Source organism: Drosophila gunungcola, unplaced genomic scaffold (assembly GCF_025200985.1).
Source record: "Drosophila gunungcola strain Sukarami unplaced genomic scaffold, Dgunungcola_SK_2 000001F, whole genome shotgun sequence".
Taxonomy (NCBI): domain Eukaryota; kingdom Metazoa; phylum Arthropoda; class Insecta; order Diptera; family Drosophilidae; genus Drosophila; species Drosophila gunungcola.
Window position 1 is genome coordinate 12,960,620 of NW_026453197.1, and position 24,923 is coordinate 12,985,542.

The 24,923-nt window shown below is 38.6% G+C and overlaps 1 protein-coding gene across 1 annotated transcript in view; it reads left to right on the plus strand.

Moving 5' to 3' along the window:
- Positions 1–280: 280 nt before the first annotated feature.
- LOC128261441 (uncharacterized) overlaps positions 281–24,923 on the plus strand; it is a 46,952-nt gene continuing 22,309 nt past the window's right edge. The window contains 2 exon segments of the mRNA XM_052995141.1: positions 281–732; positions 14,407–14,443. The gene's annotated coding sequence lies outside the window, so the exon portion shown is untranslated.

The window sequence follows — 24,923 nt, forward strand, 5'->3', positions numbered from 1 at the left end:
AAAGCAGCAGCAGCAACAGCAACTGCAGCAGCAACAGCAACAGCAACAGCAGCAGCAACACCAATAGCAACAGCAGCAGCAACAACAGCAATAGCTTTAGCAATAGCAACAAGACCCGCAGCAACTGCAACAGCAACAACAGCAGCAGCAACTTGTACAGCAGCAACAGCTGGCCCACCCACACGGCAGCAACATGCAACACGTTCGATTCGAACTGATGTTGCTGTCGGCGAGCAACTTACTGCGAACTTAAAGCTTGTCGTCAGTCTTTAAACGAGTTTCCTCGCGTGCGGCTGCCGCCTCGCTCAATTTTTGAATTAAGTTTTATTGGCCTGGCAAACCAACCACCACCACTGAATACAAATCGAAAACAAAGCCTCAGTGCGCTCCATTAAACAAATTCGCTAAATTAGAGCGTTGTGTAGATTTTGTCGAAATTTTGCCTACCGCCAACACTCAATCCAAAACCTATTTATTTGTGTTAGTTTTAATCTAAATTACCACCACCACCGCCGCCGTGTTTTGTAAACAAAATATTTGCTAAATTTTCCCCCCCAAAAAGTGCAGTGATTGTGTTTGTGCTCGAAATCGTTTGTAGAACGGTAACAGGTAAAACAACATCAACAAACCAGCGAACGATGTCGGTGAATATAACCATTAAAATGAAGTTAAAGTTGCTCCCGCACTGCATACAAATGGAACTGTAAATAAGCAAACAAACATTTGCAGCTGGTAAGTTTCAATTGCCTTTTGGGCTTTCGTTAAGGTCGGGGTGTTGACCAGATGTGGAATAAATCATAATTAGAGAGGGTTACATTTCGAATTGGGTTATGGGTACGACGGAAACTTTAGTGTGGGAAACTGGGTAAACTGTCTTTATTTGTGGAACCATTTCGAATTGCGTTAATTGTAGCTTTGTGCTTGGTGTGTATATTTATCGCATTAGTGGGTTTACGGGGCTGAAAACTTACGGCCTAATAGCTATTAGGATTTTGACTTAATTTTTAGGCACACACAGCTGAGCTCCAAATAGAAGTATAGCTTTTTTTTTAAGAAACGCTTTAAAAAACTTAAATGTTTAATAATTGAATAGAGCTTAATTTCTTCATCACCTAAAATATTTATAGTTTAAATTTTAAAAATAAATTCGCATGTCTAAAAATAAATTTAAAAACATTTGAATTCATATAAACATCATAGTTATTTTCTGTTCGTTAGTAAGTTCACTAACTATCTAAATTATTTCTGTGCATTTCGTATAATTGTAGATTTTAATTTGTAAGAAAACCGACTGTTGAAATGAAAAGTATTTCGGCTTTCAACTTTATTACCTTTAGTTATTCCTCTTGGTATTTCTTAACTTTGCAATTTGTTGCTACTTTTTTGCCAACTTTTCAAAAGTGTTTGCTGCGAAAAAGTTTTTGCAAAGGCAAGTTTCTGTTATGAGTTAATTTGGGCTTTAAGCCATGGCAGGTAAAATGGTTTAAGATTCTTAAATGTACGTAGACTGTGTCAATATGTAACCATTTCACAGGTGGAATCATTTCCAAGAAGTATAAAGTACTTTTAAAGCCGTTAGTTCTGGTTTTGGGCCCAAGTTCCTTGACTCCAAGTACTGCTCTGTATTATGTGGCCCAGCCCGCAAATTTGCAGTGCCTGTGGAAATTATTTCTTGACAGTTGCTAATAAACCTGCCTACTTCATGGCCACAACTCGCAACGCTCATTACTCATGCCAAATCTTCTGTCACTTCACACCTTCTCCGGGCCAATTCAACGGTCAACTTGTCAACACGCAGTTGAGTGAAGTGTGTGTTTGGATTCTGTGTGTGCGTGAGCTCTTAGTAAGCCTTATGCAACAGCTCAAATTAGCCATGCAATTTGTACTTAACTATTTACAGCGTCTTGCAGCAAAAACTAGGATGGCAAAGAATGAGGGGGTAATGGCTTCTCGAGAGCACTCTCCACAGAGGCGGGAATAATAAAATGGCCAAGGACTTGAAGCGGACAAGCGACAAGTTTATCACTTGTTAAGCCAAACGCTGCAGACATGCATCGACGCCCCAGCAACATCCCAGCTCCAACTCCATCCTGATACCTCTGCAAGTCTCCAGACTCCAGACTCCCGACTCCCGACTCCAATTCCTACTCCTATTCCTGTGCCATTCCGCTGGGAATCCGACTCCAGACGTCGAGTGGCAGGGCCAGATGGGCGCGGCAGATAAGGAACTGGGCCCAGACCAGACCAGACCCAAGACCCAAAAGACCAGACAAAGAGTAGGAAAAGGGCGGCCTGGTCCGAATCCATTTGCATGCCAGTCGCTTGAAGTGGGCCACTCTGGGCCCCGGATGAAAGCGGATATCAGAGCGAATACACAGCGACAAGAATTCAAGCGTTTGTCACCCAAACCTATTTATTCATCTAAGATTAACCCTTCCAGAGCAAAGAAAGCTCAATTCATTTAAAATAGACTTAAGACTTAAACCCAGCTGAGATTTTCACAGAGATAAACAATAAAATATTATTGGTCGAACGACTCTTAACGGGTGCCTTTTGTTTGTTATGTTGCGTTATATGCCATAATGCTGTTTTTTTTTTTTTATTTTTTTATGTTACAAAGCGAAAAAAAATAAACAATTCGATTTTATTATGATTTCCTTTTAATGATTATTATTATAAATTGAATGGATAAATGTTACATATTTGTTTCAGTGTAAATACATAAATAAATATAAACAAAACATTTCAGTTTCAAGCCTTTATAAGCGGATTGACTTATTAGTGCCTAAAGAAGTGAAAATTTTATTAATGTTAATAAAACTTAATGACAGACATTAACGTTTTTAACTCATTAGATTGAGTACCAAGGTAAAATGTTACTAAAATGTATGTATTTTTTTGGTTATCAACAGATATAACAAATATAGCCCTGGAAGTTTTTAGTAAAGCAAGTATTTTACCATCAATAAGATATCGTTTTCCCTGATCGGTAAGCCAATAAGCTAAACGTTTTGGTACACTCTGTCACTTACAATCCCATAATCTTCATAAACCCAATCTCAAGCCAATTGCAGGCCATTTTTGGGTATCTTTCGGCAGCTGGGACTCAAACTGAAGTCCCTTACCTTTCCGGAAGTCCCAAAAAATGGGATATCCACAAAAACCAGCCAGACAGCTGCTCCTCTTCCATTTGGGCCGTTTAAATAATGGCTGAAAACTGTTGGGTGACAATAAAGAAGAGCAGCAGCCGCAAGTGAGGTGAAGAGTACCAACAAAGCTGCCACTATTGGCTATAAATAGTCGGGGAAAGAGTCAGGAAGCGAATGTCAATTCAAAAATTACGTATACGCAGACGTCGCTGCTCATCGATAGTGTGACTTGAGCCTGCTTTCGTTTCCGCTATTGAATCGATTGTGTTGACTTTTTCATTTTCCTATTTTCATTTCCATGCTTGTCTGGCATGACGTCAACATTGTTGATGATCATTTAATTGAAACGCTACCTGGCAGTTCGAACTCTTCTGGGAATGTAGCCATTTATCAAGGCCATGACGGTAATAATTGATTATAAGCTGGGAAAATTGCTAAAGTCAATGAAGAAAATCTCTATGTCAAGATCGACCAGACAGGAGATTTCCATGTGTTCATTGTTTTTGATAAGATTGTGTAAAATTGCGTATCAATGTCAGTCAAATGCCGTATTGCTTCTCATTTCCGTTTTAATTAAAGTCTCTGTCTATAAATTTCAAAGTCTATGTGCAAATGTGTCAACAAAATTTCCATCAGCAATGTAAACTGAAAAATTAATTTTAAGAAATTCGTACACTAGTAATAATAATAATTTAATATTTTAAAAATTTTGTTACCTGTGATTTTAGAGGAGTACAAATAAATCAAATCACAACTAATAAATTATAAAATTTTTAAATTTATTTAATAATTTCTGGCTATTAAATATATGAACAAATTATTAGTTGGAGAAGTTTTTAAAATTTTCAATAAGCTTAAGTCTTTGATTTCGGAAAATGAGTAAACAATTATTTATGCCAAACTTTAGATATTAAAACTCGGTTTTTTAATTGAAATTTTGTGTTTAAAAACAGGTAAATACTAAAATTTTTGAATCCGTAAATCGATGTTTTATTTTGAGTGTGCTGAAGGATACAAGAAAATTAAAGCAATTATCTTGGCCTAGACCTACTACTATTTAAGTCCCCTATCAAATCATTCCACTTCATCCGCAAAAGCACTCTGTAATTAACTGTTACAAATCTATTAGAACAAACTTTTCCCAGGTAGGTCGACCAATTAGCATTATTAAAGTATTGTCTTGTTCGCAGGGTTGAATTCCCTCCTCCATTTTAGCAGCTAGAACAGGTGGGTAAACAATGTTAGTCACTCCTTAGGACCTGCCCGAGGTTGGACACTATGATTTGCACAAAGTATTTGCAAGACACAACAACAATGGTATTGCTTTTACGCAACTTTAATTAGCAAGGCAAACAAGCTGTCCTGGCACGCCAGCGGGTCTTACCTTTGATTCATCTCCTGACCCCGCTGGCAGGTCCTTTGAATCGTTGTATTTCCACACTGCCGGACAAGAGTTGACAAACGGAGGAAAATAAGGCTGGGCCGGGGAAATTGTGACACACAAAGTATGCTAAAACAAGGCCAGCGGGGAAATTTAATTAAAATGTAGGCCAAAAAACCATTAAACTGCCGATATGTAAAATGCTTCCGTTCCGGCGGATGCTGCGTATGCGCAATTTTTTGCCTATTACTAGCAATTAAAATGGCTATCTTATTAGGCAGTCTGCTAATTGAATTTTTGCCCACCCTGGGGGCACTTTTTCGTGGGCGCTGACCTTTTTGTTTTTGCCTTCGCACGTGTCCTGCAAAATTGATAAGCCATAAATAATCGTTATGTCTGAAAGCAACAGTTTGGCCACCGAGCATAAACATGAAAGGGATGCCAGCGTGGAATCCCCAAACTTCCCTTTTCAACCGTATGATTCCCGTTTTTTGGGTCTGCCCATTTCAGTTGTAACTCAAACAAAAAGCTTAACAATGAGCACGAAAAGTTTTGTTCTCGCAAGATTCCTTGTTATGCTTCATTAATTTTTTGCTGTTTTCACAATAAATTTTCCACCATTCCATTTCGGTGGCAACAAAGAGCATTTCGGACACGCTTATGCTAATCCCAGGGAATTTACATTCGAATTTTTCTTCATATTTCCTGGTTCTCTGGGAATTGATTTCGGGGATAGAAGAAGTTTTCTTCGAAATTGTAATATGCTCACGAGCATAATTTAGAAGAATTTGTACAGGCTTATAGGAAAAGACAAACATTTCCTGGATTTATTGTTGTTATTGTAAGCCAGTTTTAGTTATTTCTTTTTTTTGTACTATTAATACATTGTTTTGAGAAATAGAATAATATGCATATTGGAGTTCAAGAAATAAAACATTTGTGTTATGTGATATGGTTCAGGTAAAGCAATTTTCCCTTTCAACGACAACAGAAAGTGGTATTCCAGACTTCAAAAGCTTCAAAGCAATGAAGTCTTTTATTGACAGGTTCAGAGACTAACAAATCTATTATTGATTCTGTTGACCAACTCGGGCATTGGTTGGATTTACTTTGCGTGAACTCAACAGGCCAGAGTTAACCCTTTTTAATAACAAATGCTTCCTGGGGGGTTAAGTGGGGTCCCATCAAACGTTTTTCGAGCTTCGCTTGACTGACTGCCTGTCACGATTTCCTTCAGAACTTATGACTGTGTCGGGCTGGATGAAGTGTATCAGGTAAACACACTTAAATGGTTGCGGGTGGTGGGTCAGGGGCAGGGGCAGGAATAACAACTTGTTTAAAATTGTATTAAGTGAACTCCAGCAGGAATAGTTCGGCGGAAGGGGCACTAACCCTTCTGTGAATTTACTTTATTGAAGCGTGAGGCAGCTATAAGCCGTCATCCAATTCTCGTGGAGTTGGCACTCTGTCACGCTTTGATTGAGTTTAGCCGAGCTTTCCAGCTGCCAGAGGGCCATCCGTCAATATCAATTCTGTTGACCTCCCAGCGGAAAAACGGTTGCACGTCTTCCATGGACTGTGAACTAATCAAGCACTCTGGAGGGAATGTTATATAATATTTATATTATAGTTATGCTTATGGTACTCCGGAAACTAATCAAAATTCATGTTTGCTCAATAAAATTAATTAGTGTTCGTGTTTTCTTCAAATTGGAAGAAGTGTTAAAGAATGCAATATGTGGCATGCCTCAATTATTGTTCAACATTTTTTTAAGCATGACATACAAAAACGACCTGAAGGTTGTCTTTTAAGAGCATGAAACTTTAGAATAACTTTGGAAGTAGTTTTGCTTGAAAAGTTTTGGTATGTTTTAGTTGAACATACAAATAAAAACGACTAAATTATTACCCAAATTAATCTAAAGCTTTGCATATTTAAAAAAGTTTTTAAATAAATTTAATTGCAAGCAGATGATCAACAAATATTTAAAAAACAAAAAACAATAAAGACAAGGTTTCTATCTTGTAAATGTGAACACTACTTCTATAAATTAAGGTTAAATGTTACTATTTACTTTACAACTTTACAGAATATTTGATATTTTTGGAATATTTACCAGAATTTCTTATTAAATATAATAATATAGTAATAATGACTAATAAATCAAAATAAATGCTTCGCAATATCTATAATAAAGGCTTTATTTACAAATGATGTTACAAAATTCGGAAACAAGCGATTCCTATTTGGCCGTTAGTTAGTAGACCCCCTTCTAATGGCAGTTCAGACTGTGGGCAAACTCGTGAGCCAAGTTGCTAGCCAAGTTGAGTGCCTGCACTTGCAGTTCATTTGGCCAAAAGCTGGTATTCTCGATATTTGCTGACTGCCGTTGGCTGAATGTTTGGCAACAGCCAAACAATTGCCGAACAACAACGAGAACCTTTCTCCCTGAAAACTCCAAAAAGATAGGAGTGCAGCAGCTGGTTTTTGGTAAGGGATTGGGTGGTACTGGTGGTGGTGGTGGTGGTAATAATGGTGGCTCAGGGGCACGTGAAGGTGCAGGGGCTTGGGAATGGAATTGGGAATGAGAATAGGAATGGGAATGGGTTTTGGGCCATGGGCCATGGGCATTCTAGCGGAACCTTGTGTCGCATTATGCCGTGTTTCGGGTTGTCGGTGGATGTTGCTGCTGTCGTGGCTGCATGTTGGCTACGATGTTTGGTTACAATTGTTTTCCAGCATTTTTTGTTGTGTGTTTGCCTGCCAACGACATGCAAAGATACATAGATACATTTGTATCTGCTACTGCACAGGCAGTGTTCTCTATGGCATTGGGCCCACACATACTAATTATGTTTTGTTTGCGCTTGGCTGAAATTACAACACCCACCCCCATTTCCCTATCTAAAAGCTTTTAATTATTCGTATGACACATTTCAGTTTTGTTTTATCAATAAATGGGCGAAACGGGAGCATTTCAAGTGCACAGGTTTCGTAATGAGCAAAAACGTAAGGCAGGAAGTACATAAAACATGTGTATGAAGGCTAACAGATAATTGGGGCCAGAAATTTAAATGCATTCAGTATCCTATGTTCAGTTAATTCTGCTCTGCTTTATGCCTTAGCTTATCAAGAGCCCCACTTAATTTAGAAAAATGTAGTTACAGTTTTTTAGTTAACATTTCTTTTTATTTTTTATAACTACCAAATTAACATGAATAATTGTAGCCGAAGAAAAAACAGGTGGCTTTTGTTTTCAAAGTAGTGAAAAGCAAAATCAATTTGGAAACAATATATTTGTTTCATGTTATTTATTTATTGGCAAAAAATAATCAAAATAATAACCGACACGTTTTTTTTTCAATTTACTGCTTTTACTTTGAACACAAAGCTTAAATTATAAAAAAAAACGTGTACAATATTTTCTTGTTCAGCTAGTTTTGTTGAAGGAAAGTTAGTTTTCCAAATGAGCAAGCATAAGAGATACTTTAACAAAATCCTTTGAACTATATTTCATGAACTCCGCTCACATGCAGCAGAGTGTTCCAAGAAAATCGCACTCAAGGTCTGATAATTTTCTTACAAAAGCTGCCAAGTACATGGCCATTACCAGATCATAATCCGATTAATAGCGACCTAATACAAAACCGAGCATTTTACGTAATCACAAGCCATGAAGTTCAGGGCTAGACCACGTGATAAGTCCATCAAAACTACGCATTTCTTATGGACAGTGACAGCCCTTACCTACGCCAACTTTGAGATGCATTCAATGGCACGGCAACATACAGCATTAAAGTTTATCGCCTTGTTTGATGGCCCAACTTGAGCCAAAGGCTTTGGTACGGGAAACGTTAAAGGCAATAACTTTATGGATCACTCAAGCGACCAAGGCGTTCAATTAAATGGAAGGCACACGAATAAGACGGTCCATAAAACGATGAATGAAAATGACATCAGCTGGGTGGAAGAGAAAAACCGATGCGAAAAGAGGGCAAATGTATGACAAGCGGATTCAAACTGGCCGCGGGTTTCTTTTCTTTTTTCTGTTTTTCTTTTGTATTTGGGTTAATCAAATTTTCGTTCTTTCCCTTCATTTTTTGTTTTAGCAGGCGGGGGAAAAACAAATGACAGTGGCCCATTAAGCACCTGTGTACTCGTTCATACTCGTATGTGGAACACATATCTCTCAGATACGTTTCACGTGAGCTCGAAAAGATAGCAGAAGGCACGACAGCAGATTCGGGCACGCATTTTACGTTAATTACATGTCGCTACAATGTCGGCCTTTGTAATTATTTTGACAGCCAAACCGTTGCCTTTGCCGCTTTTGTTGTTGTTGTTTTTTTTTCTGTATCTTTGCATTCGGAAATCCGAGAGTTACAGTTACATTCGTTAGCTGTGCGTTGATATGCTGTTCTTCATTTTTTTTTTTTTTAATTTTTTTTTGCCTCCTTCTTTCTACATTGACGAGAATCTCTAAAATCCCCCCGAAATACCGCGCCTTCAATCCTGACAGCCAGTCAGTCAGTCAGTCAGTTAGTCTGTCAGCAGCGTTTTGTTTAATGAGCTTTTTACGAGCCGTGCAATGAGCAGATACATCCCAGGCCCACAAAAGATACAGATACAACGAGGCGAAGTTGTTGCGCTGAGTACCCACACATGACATCTACAGTTAGGACGGAAAGTGAAGCTCCAGGCACAGAAATGTGAGCCGGCCACGTGGGTTGACATTATCATTTTGGGCTTAGGGCTAACCATATCACTAAGTAGTCAGAAACAATATCAAAGAAAATTTATACTTAATATTCAACAGAGATTTTATAAAGGAACTGGAATTTAATTGACAACAAACTGATCATTCAAATAACATTAATTTATTTTAAAGAAAGTCAAAGGCAAGAAGCAACAAACAAATAAAGGAAATCTATATTTTAAGTTAAGATTACTTCTCATATATTATATTAGAAATTTTAAGCGCGTATGGATAATTGTAACCAAAGTCAAAGGAAATACTAAACTAAAAATCAAATATGCTTTGCAGAAATATAGGTTTATAATTAAAAGTTGAATTGATGTATAGTTATATAGCAATTAGTCGCCAATGAATATCAAAAGTGACCGGCAATTTAGGCGTGAAGAAACAATAACTTCTGGGGAAACCCTCGGCAGCTGGCGACTGGGATTGCGCGATAATCAAAGCATAGAATTGGTTTTTGAGGTTTGCAGAGGACTTGGGACTAGCAGGCGGTCTGTTCTTGACTGTGATGGAAGCCGTATGGAATGACAGCCGAACATCAAAGATGCTGCTCTTCAGCCAAGTGCGAATGCAACTGCGATGATGATGATGATGATGACGATGACTATGAGTTGGCAATGAAAAACCAATGTCTGCGGCTTTTTGCCGCGACTGAGACCGATTTTTGCTTGATGTTTGATTGACTGCTTGACTAACTCTCGTCGAACATTGCACCCGTGCGTTTCGTTCGTCACCCCCGCGTTGGCAGTAGACTTTTAGTTTGGGGACGAACGCGTGCGCGTTACGCTTTCGGTCAAGCAAAACGGAATAATCGCCCCCGGAGTCATATATATTCGCCGTCATGATTGCTGAACCCCCTACACCCCCCTTCACCCGCATAAATGCATTAAAAGCGAGACGAGTTAGTTGTATATTCGCCAAACAATTTGCATAAGCGGCACCGACAAAAAACTACTTCAATATCCGTTGATCGCAGCATCGCCGAGCGAGCAATTGTATCTGCCAGATACATCTACATTTGTATTTATGCCCCAGTCGTCGTCGACGTCTGTATTGCCGCATCTACATATATCCACTGCTGTATTTGGTTTCCATTTGCGAGGTTGTTGTCTGCCACAGTATCTCCACTGTTATTACTTCTCTCCCTTCAGTCAATATGGAAATCAAATGCTGACATATCGCGGGAGGCCATAGGTCGGCCTTTGGCTTTATGCAAGATGAGTAGTGCTTCCCAAAATCCTTAAGAAATAATTGATTTTAAAGTTTTAGTTGTTTTTACCACCTATGGCTTTCCTTAGAATTTCTGCAATAATTTTTGAATTGCATTAAATTTTTGAAAGTCAACCATAACCAACCCAAAAATAGTTTACTTTCTCGTGAAATTCCATACAAAGTTTCCCTTTTCCTAAAAATGTTAGATTCCTGGGAAAACTAATTGTTTTAAAAGCTAACTTTTCCCACCGCTGTAATATTCAACTTTAAATATTCTGTCGGTCCTTCCCTAAAAGCTCTTTAGTTGGGATTTTCCTTTTTTTTGGAAAGAAAGCTGAAGTTAATTTTAAATATACATTTTTTAGAGTTTGAACTAAATGAATTTACTTCTTACCATTTCTCGCATCAATAATTTATTTCAAGAACTTAGAAAGATTAGATTCTATTTTAATTTCACTAGAATTGAGTTAAATTTTGTTTTAAATGGAAATTGCAAATGAAACATTTACCATTCTGTTGCTGTTTTTCCCTTGCATTTGGCGTTGCTAGCTTGTAATACTTTGGCATTAAATATGAAAAATCAATTTCAGATGCTGGGTTTTGGCATAAAAACCGCAAAACGCTCGACCACAGATACAAGACCTTACACATTCACGTGTCGTAGAGACTGAAAAATGAAAATAATACAAGCTTATGTATTGCACCCCTGGTCTCATAACAGTTTCATTGTTAGTCGGTGAACATTACATATAAACATAAAAAGCATGAATACACTGGGGGAAATGTTGTTGAAAATATGGCAATAAAAGAGAAAGTTGTGAAACTACAAACAAGTTGTTGGTTTAATCTATACTAACAATTTCAACGATTATTATTTGTGCAAAATAAAAGACATTTTTTTATTGAAACTTTTAATCAGTCTTGAATAATGGCTTAATTTTGTGTAGCTTACGAGATACATAAAGTTTTTCCTGGTGAAAAGCCAAAGAAAAAAGAATTTTAAATTTGTAATTATTTTTTTTATTATTTAAATCGTACCAGAACTTACACGATTTTTTGTTTTGGTTGGTTAGTTTGAGAATTTAATCCTTTACGTAATAAAAGAATTATACATAAGGCTTTAAAAGAAAACATTTTTTGAAATATTGAAAGAAATATTTTATTGCCAGTGTATACATGCATATGCATTGGCCAGAGGGCAAGTCAAGGAGCGTTGGAGGGAAAGAAGACGGAGGATTTGAGGACTTCCAGTCTAGCACTGTGCGGTCATGTGGTGGCCCAGCCTGAATTCCTCACGAGCCACCCTCTTTGCCGTGTGAGCCCCTCACTTTCCTATTAACGCTTAGGTTGAAACGAAAGTTTTTTCTTCGGCTGGCCGATATTTGCATAAAATGTGCAACGGCTGCTGGCAGCTTGGGTTACTTTTATTTTTATACGTTTTTTGTTTTATTATTTATTTATGCAACCGCCTCGTTGGCTTTCCATTGCCCAGCACGACTTGCACGTTCTTTTTTCGTTTGCAAGAAGCCCGGTGTAATGGCATTTATTTGAAGCCTAGTCAAGTGCACCGCAAAAGTTGGCGGCAAATTAATGAAGTTTTACCACCCTGATTAAAACTGTGCTCTTAACCCTGCAATTCTGCGTGCATGAAGCCGTGTGAAAAGTTCTTTTCCGGCCCATTTCCATTTCCATCGGAGAGATCTCTTAGTTTCCCGAAGCCTCACCCTCAGTTTAGTGAGCGATTTCCATTCAAATCGAGGGGTCCGCCCTCATCTGAGTTTTGACCCAGTTATGGCCTGGCTCGAATCACGATTCAGAGTTTTATTTTCCCATTTTAATTGTAGTTGCTTTGGCTTTCTGCTTTGCGGTCATCATTTTTTCTTCATTGCCTCGGCTTCAAACCGGGCAGATAAATAGCCAGGGGGCTGGTTTATTCAAATTGCTATTGTTATGAATAAAATAAAATATTTGAAGAGCGTTTTTGTGTGGCTTTGTCCAGGCTGTCTTTTTCTCTTTTCGCTGCCGGGGCAGTGAGATTGATAGAGATAAGTAAAGAAATGGATTGGGGCAGATTTAGATAAAAAAAATACTTCTTTTTATTCATCTTTTGTTGGTGGATGGGTTTTGAGGAAAATTGCTTTGACTGAGAAAATATTGTTTTATTATTTTCAGTTGGCTCAATCTCTATAAGCTAAAAATATTTACTTTCCCAAAAGTTTTCCCATATAAAGTTAAAAATGTAATTTAAAGATTTTAATTGTAGATGCAAAAGAATTGTTTAAAGCAAAATGCAGTTTCCATTGTCTGTATTTGTATTGCAAAATAAACTAAATATATTTAAATGGTTTTATTATAAAAATATATATAAAAGTGTGAAATTTCAATTACATTTTTTGTTCTTTTAACTACCAACACATTTGTAGTTTTTGGGACAAACATATACTAATTTATTTACGGCAATGTGTTGTTTAATGAATAAGTTTTTAAAATTTAAATTAAAAAACCCAGATCTGTGTCAATTTGGGTAAGCACATAAGCGATTGTTAAATGGCCATTGTTCTGTGCATTGCAGTTGAGTATTTAAAGTTCGAAAATAAACAAAATTCGGCTCACACAGCAGGGAAATGGGGAAAAGTAAAGAAACAGCATCCACAATGGCCGCAGCGAACTTGAAACTGGCAATTGGATCTGCAACAACAGTGTTGGCCCCAGTGCCTAATCAAGTGTGAAATCTTTAATCAAGTCGAGTTCCCCACGACTGAGTGAATTCCCAGCTGCCGAGGCCCAGTGCCAGTCCCAAATCGCAGATCCCCGGTTGGTAACGGCCAAAAAGCCGATGCAACGCAGCTGTCCGATGGCTTTTCAGTTAGCCTACCTGGCTTGACCTTTTTTCTCCCTGTCGGTGGTGCTCAAGTTGTTTTTATTATTGGGCTCCAGTTCCCCTGCTGGAGTGGAGCCCTCCCACGCTCCCAGGCCTGTCAATTAAAAAGCCATTGGATGGCCCAGGCCCTGAACTGCACGACTCGTTGCCAGTTGACCATAAACAAAGCGGAAAAAAGGAGAAAAACCATTTTTAAGTTGTTTTATTTTCACCGGCCACTTTCGAGTGCGAAATTAAGTGAATTACATAGTTGTAACTGCAATGGCTGAATTATCGGCACCGATATTGGGCTAAGTGTACAGTCTAGGAAAGTGGAGGTGGAAAAAGTTTGCGCAGGAAATTAAAACATTTTCCTGACAGTTGGCAGGCTTTCAAAGAAAAAGTTGGCTCATGAATATGCAGGAGAAGAATATGGCACCGACTTTTTAATGAAAACATTTTTGAACTCTGGCTTTTGTACTGATACCAGTAAATTCTCCATGAATTTTATCGAATTTATATTTTTATTTCAATGGCAACTATGTTTTGCAAAGTGTATAATAATCAGCTTAATATATAAAATTTAAAATCTATTCACTCTTGCCCTCGTAATGCATTAACACTAACCAAAAATTAGTAGTATTTTAACGATAAGAGTCTTAAATATAGATTTTTTGCAAAAGCTAATAAATGAATAATAATGAACTCTTCTTTATCTTGTTCGTTATTTTTCCTTACATTGCCAACCTTGAAAGTCAAATGCTGGTCATGCATCCTTAATTCAAGTTGAAAACGTGGCTCTGTGGCTAGCAGACTGTGATGGACTCACTGAACCACAAAGGATTTTCATTCTTAGACAGTCGATTAAAGTTCATCCTAGTTTTCCTCTAGAAGAGAATTCTAGGAAGCGCGGCAATGGCCGAAGAACTTTCCAGTTAGAATCATTTTTCATCCAGCCACTATGCCACAACCACATCGTTATTCAAATTCATAGTTTAAGAGATTACTTTAGCTAATAATCATTTTCATCCTATTTCTTTGCAGTTAATGATACGACGGGAAACGCTTCCAAGAAGTGGAGGTAAGTGGAAAGATGATAACGGGTTGCTCAGCCCCACAAAATAATAAAATATGTATATATATTTTTTTATATATACACACACACTAAAGGACCCCAGGGACGCATCGGTATCAATCTTAATTTATAACAAATTTAATATGGTTGTTTCGCAGACGAACAGAATTCCCCTCGGAGAAGTCGAAGCCCATACACATATGGTGGGTATAACCATTTCGGAATTTTCCCTCGTCCTTGCCCTTTGTTTCCCCGCAAATGAGCAATGTGTCTGATCTGATGGGTTTTCGGTTACCATTCGGGCCATGTTGCACACTTTTTGGGACTGGGATCCTTAAATCCTGGCGTCAACGCCCGTAAATATGCCACAAAAAAATATTGAAATGGGCGCAACGAAACGTGTACGGCAAAACACACTTAAGTGATTTTATGGCCCCATTCAAATGTTTCCCAAAATCAGCCGAACGTGAACCACTGAAGCTGAGGTTTTTCTGCTTTCCATAAACTTTTTGCCAAACACCTCGAGGCATTTTGCGGTGGCACATGTGAGCAAGTGGAAATCGTTTACCAGCGCAACAAGTAGACAGAAGAGTTTTGCTGAGGGAGGGCAAAACTTCCTGATTTCCTTATCTTTGAGCCCGCCTGTCGACGGCTTGTCGATTGGGTTGGCCTTCCGATTGACTGACTGACTGACTGAATGAGTGAGCGATTGAAGGAGTGCCTGCCGCAAGCGGTTAAGGACTTGCATATTTTACCAGGCCACATTAAAGGCCAGATAAATTATTGAACAATGCCGTGCTCTTGAGTTCCTGGATTTGAAATTCCGAAAGCCAAATACATTTTGCCTCCATGTTCCATATATGTTTTTGGCCCTTTCGATAATTGCTTTTCCACATTCACCCCGCAAAACTCTTTCTCCAGCGCCAGCAGATAATGTATTTCAAATTGTTTACCGTATACGCAATCTACAACTTGACAAAAGTTTGTGGCAAATATTTACCTTTACGCACCGCTTTCCAGCGTTAATGTATAAATAATTGCATGTCACTTGCTGGCTGAATACAAACACACACTTTATTGTTTGCCCCTGCGATTTGGCTGGGGATTTTTTTACTTTGGATTTTGACTTGAACCGCACATTTAGGTATATATGCCGCTTGACGGCCTAACACCTCGACATAATTGGTTGGGGAGCCGCCGAAGGTCTGTCATTATCATAAAGCTATACTCTGCATGATTACCCACCCAAAACCACAAGCCAAAAAAACCCAAGGGTCAAATCGAAACTAAAACAAAAAGTAATGTAAATATGGTGCATTGCATCGCCAAATGTGTCATTTATATTATTTATGTCACATCAGGCGATCAAAAATGAAGCAGAAAATCAATATATGACGGAAAAGTCTGGGGTTTCGACATTTTTTGCATTTGACAGTCGACAGCATGTTGACAGTGGCGTCTTAAATAATGCATGCCATTTAAAAAAGAATAAGCTTATTGTATGAAATATTCACAAACAGCCACCAAACAGAAATTATCGTGAAGAGGCTTTATGAAATAAAAATTGGCTTCGAGCTTTACGGCCGCAGAGATTGGGAAAATTGCTGGCCAGAAAGCGGTTGGCGGCTTTTTGCCGTTTTCACCACTTCTGATCGGACGTGATTGTTGACAAATTGCACTTAATTGGGTTATTTATGGTTATGTTGTATGTGGTCTCTCAAGTTCGAAAATATGTTATTTTTATAGGCATGAAAATGGGTTCTTAAATAAATAGGTAAATACAATTTTAAAGGTTAAATATTTGTAAAACTATAACTTTTAATTAGGCTATAAATAAATGACTTATTATCGTAGTTTTTTGTTGCTTTTAAATTTGTATGTGTGTGTTCTAATTATATTTTGAAATAGTGTAAAAATATAAAAGTTGAAAATGTATTTCCCAAGCCAAATTCAAGGCTATCTTGGATTCTTGATTTGGTCTGCGATTTAGATTTAAATGTGGACTGTGGCCAGAAAGTCGCGTCGACAAGTCTGCAAATTCGTGTTGGTCGCCCTCCGCGTGTCTGTTGTTGGCTTTTGCGCCCCATAAATCAGTAAATAAATTTTGCGCGTGCAAAATATATATAAAAAACGGAAGCGAGGCAGTCGGCAGGCAAGCAGAATGCAATAAAAAGTTTTTGATTTTTTGATCTTTTTATTCGCTTGCGCGCGGGTGAGCAAACTGAATCGCCGCCGCCGAACTCCCTCCAAAGGGAGAGATTGACCGGAAACGGAAGTGCGTAATGCCATACGTGACCAGACCTCGTCGAAAAACGACGCTGGTCTGCGGTTTGTCCACGGCAAGGTGCAAACAATTTTTATGATTAATTACTGGCCCCGAACATCGTGGACTTCAACATGGGCACGAACATGAGTCAGTGGGTCTGTTCTTTTGTTACCAAATGAAACAATAGCCACATTTGCACTAAAAATAAAATCAGGCAGCCATAAAAATGCAATAAAGAAAAGGTTTTTCTTTTGGCAGATGAGTGGGGTCATTTACTTCGCGTCTGGGAGAGAAAGTCGTAAATACTGATTACGATATTTAGGCGCCGCTTCACGAATCTGCTTTTCTTATGTCATATGCACAACTCGTAAAAATATTAAGGTGTAATCAACAATTTTAGCAACGATTCTCTGTAAACGGAAATATCTTTCTTTACAATGCTGCCTACATTTTGTATGGCTTGTAAAAATTGTTTAATTTAGCATGAAGTCTTAATTAAAATATGATAAGGCTGAAAATGCTAAAACTTTTTTTATGTTGTTCCTTATGTGGCTGACACAGACATCATAAAATTATTTTGGTTTATTTAAGTTTGGTTCAATCAAGTTCCCTTATAAAATGGTTTTATTTTTTTGTTTGGTAAGTTGAGAACTCTCAAAACATAATTTTATGTGTTTTTTATATACATTAATTAGTGTTTTGTTTTTGCTTATTATTATTTTTTTTCAGGACTCAAATACTTTATTTTAATACATTTGGCTCAGTATCTCAATCCATTTTAATTATTAAAACTAATATTTTGTGTAAGCCTTTTTGTGGGCAGCTTTACGTTGCCTTTTTTTGAAGAGTATCAGGAATCCTTTTTATGTAATCCCTTATTACTATTTTGTCTTCCTTTATGCTGTGTTGTGCACGTTGGTCAATTTTGGTAAGGAGTTTTAATTAAAATTAATTAGAGCGGGAGTGCTTTCAAAAGAGCACCCCCAAAGAGTCCTGACAACGCCCAGTTAATTAGGACTCATGCCTCAACTGACGTAATTGTTTTGGTGGAGGTTCCGGGTTCCCTAAAAATTCCTCAAAAAAAAAAGAAAAAAACAGAAACACCTCTGGTTATGGAGTGGAGCTGGCCAAATGAGAAAGCAGCTGTTGGCCAAATGTGTGAAAATTACTGGCAAATTGCTGGCGAAAATGACTCGACTAGACCACGGCCATGGTCGGGCTGATTTGCATAAGAGAGCTGGCGGGCTCAGCTGCAGTTTCGCAATTATTCATCCTGCTAGTCCACCAGTCCAGTCCAGTCAGTCAGTCATTCAGTCAGTCATTCAGTCAGTCAGTCAGTCAGCCAGTCAGTCAGTCAGTTAGTTAGTCAGTCATTCAGTCATCCAGTCAGGCTGTTATTCTGTCAGTAAGTCAGCAAGTCAATCGCAGATGCCGCGTCACATCGACTATCCTATACTATCATTTTCTCAGGTTCTACTTCTGCCCTGCAGCATCATCATCATCATCTGCATCCGCTTTCCAATGGAGTCGAATTCTTTCACCGGCTGGCTACCGACTGCAATTTGGATGGCCATGGCCCGTAACTGTACAAGATAATGCCGCAATTTCATTATGCAGATCGACAGGCCCACCTCGAGTCGACCCTTTGTGTTCGAGTTGCGGTTTAACTGGGCCAGCTGGATGACTTAAAGCCATCTTGTCAGCTTCTCAATTACTTGGCTTGCTCAGACATACCCTTGTGAGAGCCCAGCTGATAGGCAGATTGACAGTTGTCAAAGAAAACTGCAGGTACAAAATTACTTTAGGAAAATTGCCATTTTATTATGTCGCTGAAGCGTTCCCTTGAAGTAGTTGCTAAGCCAAATCTGAGCCTCATTTGCTGGCATATTAAACTTGAGATGAGCATAAAGGCAGGAGGCACAATTCACTTCAGAAAAGGCATTCTGCCTCGAGCCCTTTTACACAAAAGTTTTCTTCATTACTTTTTTTCTGCAACATAAGTTGAGGAAGTGCTTTAATTAGGGCCTAACAGCAGAAATTAAAATGGAAAACTGGCAGTAAGAGAAATTGATTGCGATACAAAAAAATACAGAACAATTATTTTAAACTGTTAAAAAAGATATTGCTTCTTATAAATGAAATATATTACAGGTAAAAGTAACACTTATAAATGTAGTTCATCTTACACACATATTTTTATGAAAAATGTGATCAAATAAAATTTCTTGAATTGCAAAGCACTGTTACAATAATGAAAAAATATTTCCATTAGCAGCTTTAACTAAATAAAGCCTAAAGATAAGCCCAGTGTTTGTTTAAAATTAATGGATATTCAGTTGGCCTGTCTTTTAGCTCTCTTCTCTTTGGGTTTTTTAATTATGCTCTGGCAGTGTGAAAACTTTTTCAAGTGTTTTCCTTCTCGAGCCCCCGCTTTTCCGGGGGGTTCCGGCAATTAACGCCACGTTTCGAGTGGCGAATGTTTTGTCCTGGGTTCGCGGCCTTGGCCCTGCCAGGCTCACTTATTAATTTGGCCAATTTAAAGACGGAAGCGGCATTCGGCACTCGGCGTTCGGTAGATATAAATGAAAATTCATATTTCTCAGCAGCAGCCAGAAAAGCGGTCTTCGGTTTTCTTTCCCACAGCCCCGGATGGAAATGAAAACGGAGATAGAGATGGAGACGGAGATGAAGATGGGGATACACGCACCCACAGATGCCGCAACTGCCGCCACAGCATCAGTCCAATTTATCCGCGCAGACTTTTCCCACAGTCATCGCAGCGATGAGGCACTGTGGCGCCACAGTGGCTGCCAAAAGTTGTTTGCCACAGGAAGCCGTTCGGGGACCGAAAACCATTGGGACAGCTTAGCTGGATTTTTTATGGATACGTGGCGACGTCTGTCTCAAATGCAAAGTGACAAAGCCAAATGTTTCCATTTGTGGCTTCGTCGAAGCTCCATTAATTAATTGAAACAAATTGTTGGTCATTAAATCGGAACAGAATTAAGATGAAATCGAGTTGGTGAAACGCAATTTCACTTATTCCCAACAAACAGATGGCTATGCCACACCATCCCATTTGAGACCCATCATCTTCGTCAACTTCAAACTGATTGTGCTCATCGCCGCGCGTGCAGCCTGAAAATATAATATATAGCTGGCGTAATTGTTTAGCCCAGCCCGGGGGTCTGCGATTGACCTAGTAAAAAGGCAGAACATGAGTGTTTCGAGGCTGTCAGAAATCGTTCCTTTCTTCTCATTTTGTTGTGCTAGAAATTGCCATGCTTGGCATAGACAGCTGGCAATTTATTGGATTTGATTTGGCTAAGTGCAAGTTGCAGGCATTAAATTAAAACGTGCCCGGCCACAGCAGAGTCGTGCGGCTGTGCCAGCTCTTAACCCGCTGACGCCCAGCTAGTTAACCCACAGCGAAGGCCCAGTCTGCACACTCAACACTGTCCGTAAGATAAGGAAAAACGAGAAACGAGAAAGGAAACGGACGGGCGAGGTTCTTTCGCTGGCTTTCTTTGGCCACAAAATGGATTATTATGTTAATTACTGTCACGTCAACGTGCCGTGATGGTGGGGGGAAACTGGCGTCCCTTTTTCCTCCGCTTTTCCACACAAATGCAGCCTGACATCTGCCGCGGCTTCTGAGTCTGCAGCTGCATTTAAGCGCCATTCAACTGCAAATTAGCGAAAATACAAAATATGAACCTCAGCTGGGGGCATTTAGTGTTCACTTTCTGTGGGCGGTGGTGTGGGCGTGGGCGTGGGTGTGGGTGGCTGCTTTCCGCCGTTTCAGTCTTTGTGTGTGCAGTAAATTCAAATTATTTCCATTGACACATGAAAAGCGGAAATGTACCAAATGTACATAAAAGAAACTCCAAATTAAGTCAAGTAAAACACGATATTTTATTATGAAAAGAAAAATTTACATATAATTGAATTGTTTGAGGCAAGAAAGTAAATGGAAATATCAAGGGAGACAACTAGCTAACTTCTGCAGGAGTATTATTTATATAATAGAAGTGTTTATATTAAAAATGAAGTAAACAAAAAAATTGTAAGTTGGATGACAATTTTGAGAAATTGAATTTAATTTTTTGACTGGCAAAAATCGAATACCAAAAGTACCTCTTTTTTACAAACTTGGAATTAAATGGTGAAACAGAATTTACGGCATTATTAAATGTAGTTAAAGATCAAATAAAATATATAAATAAATAGTGACATTATAAAGGATATGTAATTGGAGAATGATTGAAATTAAAACTTTTTTAAAAAAAAATTGACATTTTTAAAATATATATATTTTTTAAATATCCTTATCATCAATAGAACACTAGCAGTTTCAGCAACTTTGTAAATAGTAAGACATAATTAATTTATAAATTTCGCATAACAATACAAAATCGAACAACAAAGCCAAACGAGCCTAATTCTAAGTTCAAAAGCCATTATATATATTTACATTTTTTAATAAACTGAGGTGTTGGAGCGCGTTTGAACAGCTTAAGGGCAAAACAACTGCCTTTGGAACAGCTATAATTAGATTTGGCTCCGACTGGTCGGCTTCTTAAGATATCGCATAACATAGCGCGGGCAATTCGAGTGTCTTGTTTCTGGCCGTTAACACTCTGTTCGACATTATTAAATTAGAAGCATCAACAATGGCCAGAAGAAGAACAGCCAGACTAGTCTTGTTTTGCAGTGGTTGCTGTTGTTGCCGCTGTTGCTGTTGCTGTTGCTGTTGCTTTTCTCCCATTTTTGGCAAACATTTCTAGCCCATGGCCAAGAGGCAAAAAGCCGGTTTTGGCCCAGTCGTACGCGAGGTCAAGACTCACCGACGTGCGCACGTCTCGGGCACAAACATAATAATAGTCGTAATAATCATCAAATGAAATAATACAGAAAAATTATGTTAATCGACTGGTCGTTTATCGTCGACGACTGACCATAAAAGGTAGCCCGTCCAGAAAAAAGAAACTTCTTGCGTAATCGCATTGCATTCTGGGGTGCCACGATTTAATTAGCCGCGCAGACACACAGAAAACTCTGCTCATAATTCAGCGACATTTTCCGCGAGCTCATTTTTTCAGCTGAAAGCATTATGAAAAATTAAATAACATCCCTCGCTCACATAGTTAATTTTGTTTTCATGTCAGTTTGGGGGGCGCCTGCAAATGACACTTGCTTTGATATGTAATTAGAATTTATGAAAGTGTCAACGAGGAAAAACTTTGCCGGACACCCCAGATGACAGCTGGTCCAGGACCGAAGTCCGGACCAACAATCATTAGGCAGACAAGGGCCAGGAGTTTGACATCAGACATCAGACATCAACAACAGGCAACTGACAGTCGGCGGTCCAGTGAAGTGACCAAAAGTGTCTAAAAGTGTACCCAACTTTTCGGCGAAAATATTTTACAAAATATTATGGCGGTGGGTGGGTGTTTGGCCAAGTGTGACGATGAAACGGAACTGGGAACGCAGGAAAGCATTAAAAACCAAGGTAACAGCCAGAGGTCGTAATGCCTTACGTAAAATGGCGACAAAACGATATTGCAACGCACCGGACTTACCATTTACTAATTGCAATTGCAAAAGCCGAAACAGTCTATTGGCCCTGCGTAAGCGGCTTACAGGCCAGTTGACAAATTGTGCGAAATACCTGGACCCAGCCGACGTTGCCCACCCACAATTATTTATTCATTTTAATGAAGCCCACGTAGCGACAAACTGCAGTACAAGTAATAAAAGTTGAGTGCCAATGCTTTTATTTATTTATATTGTATGTTTGTTTTTTTTTTTTTTTTTTTTTTTTTCGTATTTTGTTGATGTGACTTGCGTGTTTTAATGACGTCGCTTGCGTGTTCAAGAAAGTGTTGAAAGTTTCCTTTCTGCTATTGCTGCCATGATTTGTACTGCTGGCAGTTTAATAAGCGGAAACATTGGGACAACATATCCTCCCCCCCCAAAAAAAATACACCCCCCAAAGAGGTGGGAGGTTGACAATGAATTCCAAGAAAACCGAGTGGTGGAACCCAATTATGACACGACAATAAAAAGTTTTGTTTTTTTATTATTGTTTATATACACACTCCGCTTTTATTTTCATTGGTAATTACCGCAAGAAGTTCGCTTGCTTTTCCAACTCTTGACGAGGCCATCAAAAGACTTGGACCATTCGGGCTAAATGGTGAAAAAAGTGGCGAAAGCCTTTCTAATGCACTTCTCATAGCCACGATTGCAATATAGTAAAAAGTAATTGCTCCTCTTCCCAATGAAATGAGTTTTTCTTGTTCTAATTGCCCCTCCGACCAAAGCTACGTTTTTTTTTTATGCTCGGCAATTAAGAGCACTTGGATTGGCCGCTCTCAATGAGATATAAAGAAAGAATTGCCTACTTAAGAGGCTATTTAATGAATAAAATGTCTAGCTACTGTTTTTTGTTTGTTATTAGTTTTGGAGAAAGCTACTTCCCCTGTGAGGAATATAAAAAAACCTATATTAAAGACAATTGACTACTCAATTTTCAGTGTCAAATACTAATTCATACCAAATAAATGTGGTTTCTACTATTAAACGAAACTTGTTTTCTATAAATTGATGGTTTTACTCAAATATTGTTTATTAAATAGATTTTTTAGTCGAAAATTTGTTGTTTATTATTTCCTTTCCTTTCAAGTCTAGAAAATTGCATTAGCCACCCATGAACTTGTCAACAAATGTAGTTTTTAAATAGCTTTTAGACAAAGTACTCTATCAGCCTCTCTAATTGAGAGAACTCGAAAGTGCTCAAGTGTTTAACCGCAGACAAGCCGAACTTTTGTTTAGCCAGCTATGCATAGTATTTCGCCTTTGTCCCATTACCCGCACAAATCACAAAACGCACTTAGCGCAAATTGTGAAAGTTGCAAAAGTTGCTGCCACAGTCAGCCCTAGAAAAAGACCAAGTCTCAAGTCTCAAGTTTCATCTTCCTTTTTCGCATTTTCCGGCAGGGAAACCGCAGCGGCGGAGGAATGAGGCTCAGAACATGGCCCCTGGGTTCTTATAGCCTGGATTGCTCGGCTGATTACCAGCTCACGCACTCTCCACTGCCACACGCTGCGGCAGATACAAGAAATATAAAACAAAAAAATGCAAAAACTTGCAGCACCAAACGAGTTTTGCTTATAGGCAAAGTTAAGTGTAACGTGCCGCAAAACAACGGCACAAACCTGAGGCTCACCGGTGAAAATGGCTAAATTATATCCGAATTCGAAACACTCTTTACGATTTTGTGCCAATTATTATCAAATTACTGGCACCTTCATTAAATTATGACAAATTCATTTATATATCGATTTCCCAAATAAAGCTGATTTTCCTTAGATTTTACTTTTATTTATAAAAACCATTTTATAAATCAAATTCATACGATTTTTAAAATAATGATTACAATCCTTGAAGTGCAAATTATGTTGTAAGTTCTGTAATGATTGTTTTTTAATTACTGTTTATTATATTGTTTTTTTTGTTGTACTGTCTTAATAACTAATGCTTTGTAAAATGTTTATTCTACTAGATTTTTTGTGAAGACTTTTAAGATTAATTTTATAATATTAAAGATTTTTAGACAATATTTTACAAGCTTACCTTGCCATTGTTTACTTCAACAACTGGGTGAGTGTATCAAAATGGCATAATTATGGCTGAAAACTTGGTTCGTTTTCGAAAGCGGCTTGGGAAAAATGGAAAAATGAAAAGCATACCGAGGGCAGTGGGTTAAGTTAAACTTTTGGCTGGCCCACTGCGTGCGTGGCGCCCCCTGGCGGCTGCCGTTTCGGCCACAATTGAAGTTTGCGCTTAGCGATATATATATTTTATATTTCTTTATTTTGTAGTTTATATTTGGCCAACTTGAGAGCAGCGGATCGCAAACCGGTTGTCGCTTGGTGGGTGTACTTCACTTCACTTTAGTTCAGCATTCAGTGTTCAGTATTTATTGTTACTGCTGCTCTGACTTTTGTCTCTGCAACGGCGGTCTCGATTATGCAACACTTCGTGTCGCCGCTCCAAACTCACAAAGTTGTGCAAGCCCCGGCAGTCGGCTCTTGTATTTGTTGATTGTGCCTCAGCCTCAGCCTCAAACCCATTCCCAGTTCATTTGTGCCGTGTAATTGTGGAGACTCCCGGCTGTCAAGGCGAAAAACGCCACCAGACCAAACACCAAA